Genomic DNA, 10344 nt, shown 5'->3' on the forward strand with positions numbered 1-10344 from the left:
AACTCCCGTGAAGTTTAGAAATTTTTTCGCAAAAAACGACCCAGTTTCAGCGTCAGGTCTGAAACTAGATTGTTTTATTACGAATATTTTCAAAACGGGTCTTTTTTTGGGAATATTTTTGCAGGATCTGTTTTCAAAATTTGCCCTATAAAGGCATGAAGAGAAAAAGACGACAAAAACTATGCAATTTGACTATTTGAGGTAGCATGTAGACATCATTTTAATTCTCTCGTAGCAGAATTGCTCTCATGCCTAAGCCCTTTGTTGTGCGCAGCAGAAATTTCAACACCACTTCTGGTGCACAACAAGAGAGTAAGATCACAACTAAATCTCTGTTTCACAAAGGAAATAAGAATCGAAAGTGATATATCTCAACAAAGTGGGATATACAATCTTCCTCTCATCAGTTCTAGGATTGACTTGTCGAGGGAACCTAACAAGCTATTACAAATCACAGCAAGACAACAAATTTTAAGTGGTTCAGTAAGTTGTCTACGTCCACGGGGTAAGGAGGGGGGATTTACTATTAGAGAGAAAGAGAATACAAATAAGGTTTACAATCACACGAAGTCTCACAAATAAAACCCTCTAACAATTTCTCAAATCTCTCACAATTTCTCTTCTCTTGATCTGAGAAAAAAACTCCCTGCTTTTCTTCTCAGAGGGACAACCGCCAAAAAACCCTATTTTTTCTTCTGTGGTTTTTCTTTTCACGCCCACGTTCTCCCCTTGCACACACACAAAAAAAACCTGGCTTCGATTTTTATAGGAGGGCACGGAGATTGGGTGGGCCGCACCACATGTGGCCCTTGGGCGTGCTGCTCCGTGCTCGTGGTTGTGGTGGCCCCCCACGTTCACAATTCTCCACCTCGGTGAAGTTTCTCCTAAAACTGAGCCGACACCAAAAACATATAAATGTCTCACTTGTTGTGTCCAGTATGCCGTGAAGTTAATTCACGACAACAGACTCAATCCACAACAAAGTCGGGAACCCGAACGAGAGTTCAAACAATCTCCCCCCAATCGAAATCAACTAATCCAAACGGCTGCATCGAAAAGACTGTCTACGTATCCTCTTGTCCAAGGAATCAAGTCGAACGTAGTTCACTCAAATGACCTCCAAAGACCTCAACATCGAAGAATGTTCAAAAGCTCTAAACGATGACCAAATGTTCACACTCTTCACTAACAAACAACGAGGGAGAAATTCAACAGACACATTACAAGTTTTGCATGATTTTGAAACTGATAATAAATTTTGTTTAATGGTAGGTACACAGAACAATATCAAGTTTCAAAGATCGAGTAGAAGAGGGCATAGAAGCATAACCAGTTTTAGAAATTTTCAAACCTGAACCATCACCTAGCTACAACTAATCTAGTTCCCTATAGTTAGTGTAGAGAGACAGATTATTGAAGTCAGATGTGACACGATGGGAAGTGCTAGCTAGAGTTAACAAGCCAAGGTTTCTCATTTTGCCGAGCCATGTATGTAATATTTGTTTGGCGTTTAGTACTCTCGATGCCAACAATCCTTTGCCAAATGACCCTTCTTGTCATATATTTGACATGAGACTTAAAACATATCACCTTGCAGAAGCTTCCTAGAATTACTAGAACTCAAACATGAGTGAGTGAATGATGTAGGATGCTTAATCTGAGTTGAAGTCTATTTAGATTAGGAAATATAGATTAGAAAATAAATTCAATTTTAGAGTCAAATTAGATTAGGAAACAAAATCAATTTTGATTCATGATTTCTTTTCTCTATTATAAGGAGTCTTTTTAGGATAGAGTCTTTTTAGGATTCCGAGGTTATCACTTCCGTGCTGCGTCAAATTATTTGATTTTCAAGCGTGTAGATTGGCTGCGACGAGATTTGTTAGTCTAAGGTGTAGACCCAAAGTCGAGACAAGAGCTGGAATCAAAACGACGAGAAAACAAGCAGACAGATCCATGATCGACCGCAGCGGTCGACCGCGAACGTGCACAAGAGTTGGGAGGAGCTGAAGCTGAAGGCGGTCGACCGTGGCGGGGTTTTTTGGTTCGATCAACCGCCGCGGTCGACCGCTCAACTCTCTAGAATCTGAGGAGCTTCTGTCGTTTGCCACGGTCAACCGTCGCGGTCGACCGCGAGACTTGCGCGGTCGACCGCCGCGGTTGTCCGCGACGCAGTCAAACAGTTTCCTAAACTGTTTTGGATTCTGTTTTGCCCAGGACTCTATATATACCTTAAACGTTTTTAGGGTTGTAACAACACGAAAAAGAGGGTTTTTTGACTGCAAAAAGAGAGAGAATCTCAGAGAGATTAAACCCTAGTTTGAGATCTTGTAATTCTTCTTCAATTAATAAAGAGATTGTGTGGTGTGGCTCCCGAGGACGTAGGCACGTTGCCGAACCTCGTTAAATTTGTGTGTTCGTCTCCTTTACTATTTTTGCAAGGTTAGATCTTTATTTGTGGTATTATTCCTACTTTCCTACTTTCAACACAAGGTCCGGAAGGATAAGGGTTCGATTGATTTTTTTGAATCCCCAACAACTGGTATCAGAGCTTCGTTCAGCAATTTGTGTGAAAGTCATGGCAGAAAAAAACAAATCAAAGATTGAGAAGTTTGACGGTTCATACTTCGCCTACTGGAAGTCGCAGATGGAGGACTATCTGTACCAGAAGGACTTGTATAGTCCGTTGATGGGCAAGGAAAATGGAAAGAAGAAGGAGGAGTCAGATGGTGATTGGGAGATACTGGACAGGAAGGCTCTAGGGCAAATCTGGTTATCGCTCGCCAAATCAGTAGCCCACAATATTCTGAAGGAGAAGACGACGGTGGGGCTTATGGAAGCGCTCGCAAAGATGTACGAGCAACCATCGGTAACAAACAAGGTGCATCTAGTCAAAACTCTTTTCAACCTCAAGATGGCAAAAGGACGGTCTTTCACGATGCATCTCAGTGAGTTCAACATGATTGTTGATCAGCTTATCTCCGTGGACATCATGTTTGATGATGAAGTGCAGGCCCTATTATTACTATCGCATTTGCCGGATAGTTGGGCAGGTTGTGTGACGACAATCAGCAATTCGGCGGGGAAGGAAAAGTTGAAGCTGAGTGAGGTGGTTAGCATGATTCTATCCGAGGAGGTTAGAAGAAAATTGTCCGAATCAGAAGGTTAAGCTGAGTGAGGTGGTTAGCATGATTCTATCCGAGGAGGTTAGAAGAAAATTGTCCGAATCAGAAGGTTCAGGTTCAGCTCTAAGTTTTGAGCATTCTATCCGAGGAGGTTAGAAGAAAATTGTCCGAATCAGAAGGTTCAGGTTCAGCTCTAAGTTTTGAGCAGAGAGGCAGAAGCCAGAAGAAAGGAAACTAGAACAGGAATCAGTCAAAATCAGTAAAGAAGAGGTCGAACTCGAAGGTTAGGCCTATCAAAGGAAAGTGTTGGAACTGCGACCAAGAGGGCGATATGTCTTCAGTCTGCAAAAGTCCAAAGAAGAATGCGGGTGAACAGGAGGCTCATATCGTGCAGGATGCCTTAATTCTTGCAATGAACAACGATTCAGATTCTTGGGTCATCGATTCAGGAGCCTCTTTCCATGCCACTGCTAATAGGAAGCTATTTCAGAATTATGTAGCAGGGGACTTTGGAAAAGTATATCTAGGCAATAATGAGCCCTGTAATATTGTTAGAAAGGGTGAAGTGTAGATTCAGATGAAGGACTCTAAGTAGACTTTGAAGAACGTGAGATACGTGCCGAAGCTGAGGAGGAATCTTGTTTGGGTGGGACAGCTTAGAGCAGAAGGCTATGTTTCGACATTCACTGGGGATTCGTGGAGGATCTCCAACAATACGATGATAGTTGCTCGAGGCAACAAACTAGGAACTCTCTACCTCACCTTACATGCGAGTGACACCCTCGTAATTACAGCTGGCAAAGAGAGTACAGATCTGTGGCACAACAGGCTAGGGCACATGAGCGAAAAGGGGATGAAGATTTTGCATTCATAAGGAAAGCTAATCAGGATCGACGCCGTGGAAGTCGGGGTTTGTGAAGACTGTATCTTTAGGAAGCAGAAGAGGGTTAGTTTTCAGAAGGGTGGAAGGCCACCTAAGGCTTAGAAGCTAGAGTTGATTCTTATAGATGTATAGGGTCCAACCAGTGTATCTTCTTTTGGCGGTTCGAGATATTATGTCACCTTCATCGACGATCACTCGAGAAAGGTGTGGATCTACTTCATGAAGCACAAGTCAGAGGTGTTTGGAATCTTCAAGAAGTGGAAGGCCATGGTGGAGAATGAGACAGATCTGAATGTAAAGTATCTGAGATCAGACAATGGTGGAGAATACGAGCTGGAGGAGTTCAAGAGGTTCTGTGCTACGAATGACATTCGGTTAGAGAGGACTACTCCAGGGACGCCGCAGCAGAATGATATTGCAGAGATGAGGAACAGGATCTTGACAGAGCGTGCCAGGAGCATGCGGTTACATGCAGGTCTGCCTAAGACATTTTGGGCGGATGCAGTGCATACAGCAGCCTACCTTATTAATCACGGGCCATCAGTTCCATTAGATTTTGGGATTCTAGAGGAGGTTTGGAGTGGCAAGAAGATAAATCTCTCACACTTATGTGTATTTGGTTGCGTGGCTTATGTTCGTATCAGTGACCATGTTAGGGACAAGTTAAAAGCTAAGTCACAGAAGTGCACATTCATTAGATACGGCATTAATAAGTTTGAGCATCGCCTTTGGGATGAGAAGAACAGGAAGATCATCAGAAGCAGGGATGTGATATTCAATGAGGATGTGATGTACAAGAACAAAGAAGATGCCAAAGATAACCAAAGCAGTGGGAGCAGCATTTCAGATACAGATGGATCTGAGTACATGGATATAGAGGAACTTTCAGATATGGGAGATGATGTTTGTTCTGACCATAGAACGGAGGAGGCTCCAGGTGCAGAAGAAACTACCCAGGGCGTGGAGCTTAAGAAGTCATCTAGGGTACCCAAATCAAATCTCAAATATCTTTCATCTCTTAACTACTTATTATTGACAGATAGCGGTGAGTCGGAAAGCTATGAAGAGACAATGCAAGTGAGTGAATCTCAGCAGTGGGAGCATGCGATACAAGAGGAGATGGATTCTCTACTCACTAATTAGATCTGGGAGTTAGCTCAGCTACCTGCATAGAAGAAGGCCTTACATAACAAATGGGTCTACCGGGTCAAGTAAGAGAGTGATGGAAGCAAGAGATTCAAGGCCAGATTAGTAGTAAAAGGGTTTCAACAGCGGGAAGGAGTGGACTATACGGAGATATTTTTCCCTGTTGTGAAACTCACAACCATCAGAGTGGTGTTGAGTTTGGTGGCTACAGAAGACCTCTTTCTTGAGCAGTTAGATGTGAAGACTGTCTTTCTTTATGGTGACTTGGATGAAGAAATCTACATGAAGCAGCATGTTGGCTTCATTGAAGAAGGAAAGAAAGAGATGGTGTGCAAGCTCAAAAAGAGCTTATATGGTTTGAAACAGGCTCCGAGACAGTGATATAAGAAGTTTGATAACTTCATACAGAACAATGGCTACAGAAGATGCAATTCAGATCATTGCTGTTATTTCAAAAGATTCGAGTCCAGCTTTATTATTTTGTTATTGTATGTTAATGATATGTTGGTAGCAGGATCGTGTTTAGAGAAGATAAACAATTTGAAGAAGCAGGTAGCAAAGGAATTGCAATGAAGGATCTGGGTACAGCGAAGCAGATTTTAGGGATGCGAATCAGTAGGGATGAAGCTAAAGGGACATTAAGATTGAGCCAAGCTGAATACATTAAGAAGGTACTTCAGAGGTTCAACATACAGAATGCTAAAGTTGTTAGCACACCCCTTGGAGGTCAGTTCAAGCTATCTGAGGAGCAATCACCTAAGACAGATGCAAATATAGAGCATATGAGTAGGGTGCCATATTTTTCGATCATTGGGAGTCTCATGTACGCGATGATTTGCACGAGGCCGGACATCGCCCATGCAGTGGAAGTTGTGAGCAGATTTACAAGCAATCTAGGGAAGCAGCATTGGGAGGCCGTGAAGTGGATAATACGGTACTTGAGAGGGACAACGAACAAGCCATTATATTTCAGGAGGAAGGAGTTGGTACTGCAGGGATACGTGGATGCGGACTTCATCGGTGATCATGATACGAGGCGGAGCACCACGGGGTATGTTTATACCTTAGTGTCGACAACAGTGAGTTGGGTCTCACGTCTGCAGAAGATTGTGACTTTGTCTACAACCGAGGCTGAGTATGTCACGGTGACTGAAGCAAGCAAGGAGATGATCTGGTTGAACGAGTGCTTGGAAGAGTTGGATCTGAAGCAAGGGAGAAGAGTTCTTTATTGTGACAGCCAGAACGCTATACATCTTGCCAAGAATCCAATATATCATGCCAGAACGAAGCACATCAACGTTAAATACCATTTTATATGCTCGCTAGTTGAAGATGGAAAGTTGCATTTAATGAAGATTTTGGAGAGTCAAAATTTGGCGGACATATTAATGAAGGCAGTCACTATTAAGAAACTGGAGTTGTGCGCAACTCAGTTGGCCTTCACGGGTAGAAGACAAAGGCGGAGCCACACTACGAGGATCGACACGATCGCCGGGATATTATTGATTGAAGAAAGAAGTTTGGGGGAGAAGATACATGCGAAGAAGGGGAGAGTTCGGGTGAACTCACTGCAGAAACTTTGGTCTTCAAGTGGGAGATTGTTAGTCTAAGGTGTAGACCCAAAATTGAGACAAGAGCTGGAATCAAAACGATGAGAAAACAAGCAGACAGATCCACGGTCGACCATGACGGTCGCCTGCGAACGTGCACAAGAGTTGGGAGGAACTGAAGCTGAAGGCGGTCGACCGCGACGGTTGACCACGCCAACCCTGTAGGATTTTTGGTCTCGGGTTTTTTGGTTCGGTCGACCGCCATGGAATCTGAGGAGCTTCTGTCGTTTGGCACGGTCGACCGCCGCAGTCGACCGTGAGACCTGCGCGATCGACAGTCGCGGTCGACCGCGACGCAGTCAAACAGTTTCCTAAACTGTTTTGGATTCTGTTTTGCCCAGGAATCTATATATACCTTAAACGTTTTTAGGGTTGTAACAACACGAAAAAAGAGAGCTTTTTTACTTCAGAAAGAGAGAAAATCTCAGAGAGATTAAACCCTAGTTTGAGAGCTTGTAATTCTTCTTCAATTAATAAAGAGATTGTGTGGTGTGGCTCCCGAGGACGTAGGCACGTTACCGAACCTCGTTAAATTTATGTGTTCATCTCCTTTACTATTTTTGTAAGGTTAGATCTTTATTTGTGGTATTATTCCTACTTTCCTACTTTCAACACAAGGTTTGGAAGGATAAGAGTTCGATTGATTGTTTCGAATCCCTAACAAGATTAGCTTGGGCTACAAAGATTCTTCTCATTTTCGTATATCTTCCCGCATGGTGAGAAGATCATAAAGTTCATCGTAGGAGATTAGTGTGGAGCTAGCTCGAAGAGCAGCGGTTAAGGTCTTGCATTCAACATTTAACACCACGAAAAATGTGCAAAACCAGATCGTCCTCAGAGATTGGATTACTATCAAGAGAGAGATCATCAGAAATGCATTTCATAGTTTGGAGATGCTCACACATGGGTTTGTTGTCTTGGTGAGCGAGAGTGAATATTTCCTTTAAAGACATGACTCGCGCCCTTGTTTTTCTAGCACATATGCGTTCTAGTTTTTGCCACGCCTCTGTAGAGGTGGTCGCGAAGCTGACTTGTGCCGTAGATGTAGGTGAATTAGACACCATGATCGCCCATGACCCTTCACAGTAGCGAGGCATTGTTTTCACTTACACGGGGTGGTTGGTGGATGTGAGTTTTAGTGGGAGTTGAGCGGCATTGATGGAGATGAGAACTTGGGAATTAGGATTAAGGATGCAGGAGGTTTGATCAAAGGCCATGGAGAATCGAATGCTGTTAAGGCTAGATAAGCTCTGATACCATAAAAAGGTTTTTATTCAGAGTATTTTTGATGATGTTCAATCAGGTAATGCAATGAGTATTTATATGGCTGCACCCTTGAAGTGGTTATCTATTGAGTAGGAACTAATTGAAGACTTAATTCAAAATAATTTAAATAAGTAACTAATTGAAGATTTATTCAAATTAGGGCCCATTCGGTTGGTAGGAAGTATTATAAGTAAGAAGTAAATCAAATATGTTACTTCTAAATTTATGAAGTAGGAAGTAGCGGAAGTATTACATTTTTTTGTTTATTTCGTAAATTTTTAGAAGCAGAGAAAATAGTGTTTTTTCCACTTTATTATCTTTTTTTTGGATAGCAATTAAAAATATTGTTAGGAAAAGAGAAAGAAAATATTTTGAGATTTTATTTAGACTAAGAGAATATCTATATAATGACAAAATTGATTTCATTCCTAAATTAACTCAATTTTAGGTACTTCTAAGGTACTTTTGAGCCTGGAGGAGAAAAAAAAACTTAAGAAGTAGAGATGACATGTTGTCGCCATGTCATCTTCTATGGAAGTACTGAAATTAACTTTTTCAGAGAAATAAACATACTTTTGTTCTCACAAGTAGTAAAAATGACATCTATTTCCTCTACTTCACTTACTTTATAGCTACTTTCATGCAAATAAATAGGCCTTTAGCTGATTTGGAGGAGAAGGTTGAGATTTGTCAGGTCCTTCACAATATTATGGTTGGGCGGGATGTTGGGTATCTACTCAAACTCCAAGTTGGGATAGAGTTTTTAATTCTTTGTATAACTTCATGAGAATTAGATAAGGTTAGAGATCTATCATGATTAGGAGTTTGGGTTCCATCATGATTGGGAGTTTGAATCTTATTCTAATTAGGAAGTTAGACTAGAGATAGGGTTTTGGTTTTTCTATATATATCCTTCTATTATTAGAGAAAAAAAAAGAGAAGAAAAAGAAGTGTAGACAGAGAGAGGGTTTGGCAGTCTTTATCCGTGCAAAAGATTGTAATTTGGAGGTGATAGCGGATTGATTTTGATCCCGTGGTTTTTCCTGTTGAAGGTTTTTCACGTTAAATCTTGTGTGATTTTATTTGCTGCGTTTGGTGGTTTTTTGGGGGTTTTTACGAGATCTAAAAATCCCTACAAGTGGTATCAGAGCGGGGTTCGACGATTCGTGGAGATTCGAGATTAGCAACGACATTGGCGGCAACGACTATAGCAACAGCACTGTTCATAGAGAGGTACTGTAGCGGAGGAACTGTTCATGACGACGCACTGTTCACGGTACTGTAGCGGCGATATTGTAGTGACGACAGATCCGACGGTTGAGGTTGATTTGTCTTTTGATCGAGAATTTGAAGGCGGATTTCTGTGATCCAGGAGTCGTTCCTAGGGTTTTTCGACATGCTGAGTTCGTTTTTATGTCGGTTTTATCAAATTCAATCTCTATAGGGACTGATTTGAATTTTGATCATGGTTAGAGGATGATGACTTCTTCGGGTCCGAAGTTTGATATTCTGCTATTCAATGGCAAGACAAATTTTGTAGTATGGCAGTACACGATTCAAGATATTCTTGTGCAGCAGGGTGTTGATCAAGTTTTGGAGGAGAAGAAACCTGAAGGATTGAAGGATGTTGAATGGAGTTCCATGCAAAAGAGGGCGATTAACACAATTCGTTTGACACTCGCCCCCGAGATCAAGTACAATGTTATGCAAGAGACCACACCAAGAGGGCTGTGGGAAAGGCTCGAGGGGATTTATGCATCAAAATCGATGACCAACTGATTGTGTTTGAGGATGAAGCTTTATTCGTTAAAGATGGAAGAAGGTACTGTAATTCAAGACCACATTAATGCCTTTAATCAGCTAGTTTGCCAACTTATGAATATTGATGAGGAGATTAAAGGAGAAGAGCAGGCACTACTCCTATTGTCTTCCTTGCCGAAGTCGTACAAGTCATTAGTTCAGACGATAATTGTAGGGAAGCAGACTTTGAAGTTCGACGATGTGACAACACTCCTATGTGAGAATGAAAGAATGATGGGAAAGGAGAGCGCATCTAATGGTGGTGAGAGTGCACTAGCTTTTGAAGGTTCTAATCGAGGGAGGAGTACGAGGAGATATGACAGTTATCGAGGAAGGTCAAAATCTCGGGCCCGAGATGACAGCAAAAAGGAGTGCTATTATTGCGGAGAGAAGGGTCACATTCAGTTTAGATATTCCCAGATGCGTGATGATAAGAAGAGTATTAGACAGATAAAGCTTCAAGAAAATGGGAAGAAGACGGACTCCTCAGTGGTTGTGTGTGATGAAGATGTGG

This window comes from Asparagus officinalis, chromosome 4, assembly GCF_001876935.1.
Source record: "Asparagus officinalis chromosome 4, Aspof.V1, whole genome shotgun sequence".
Lineage (NCBI taxonomy): Eukaryota > Viridiplantae > Streptophyta > Magnoliopsida > Asparagales > Asparagaceae > Asparagus > Asparagus officinalis.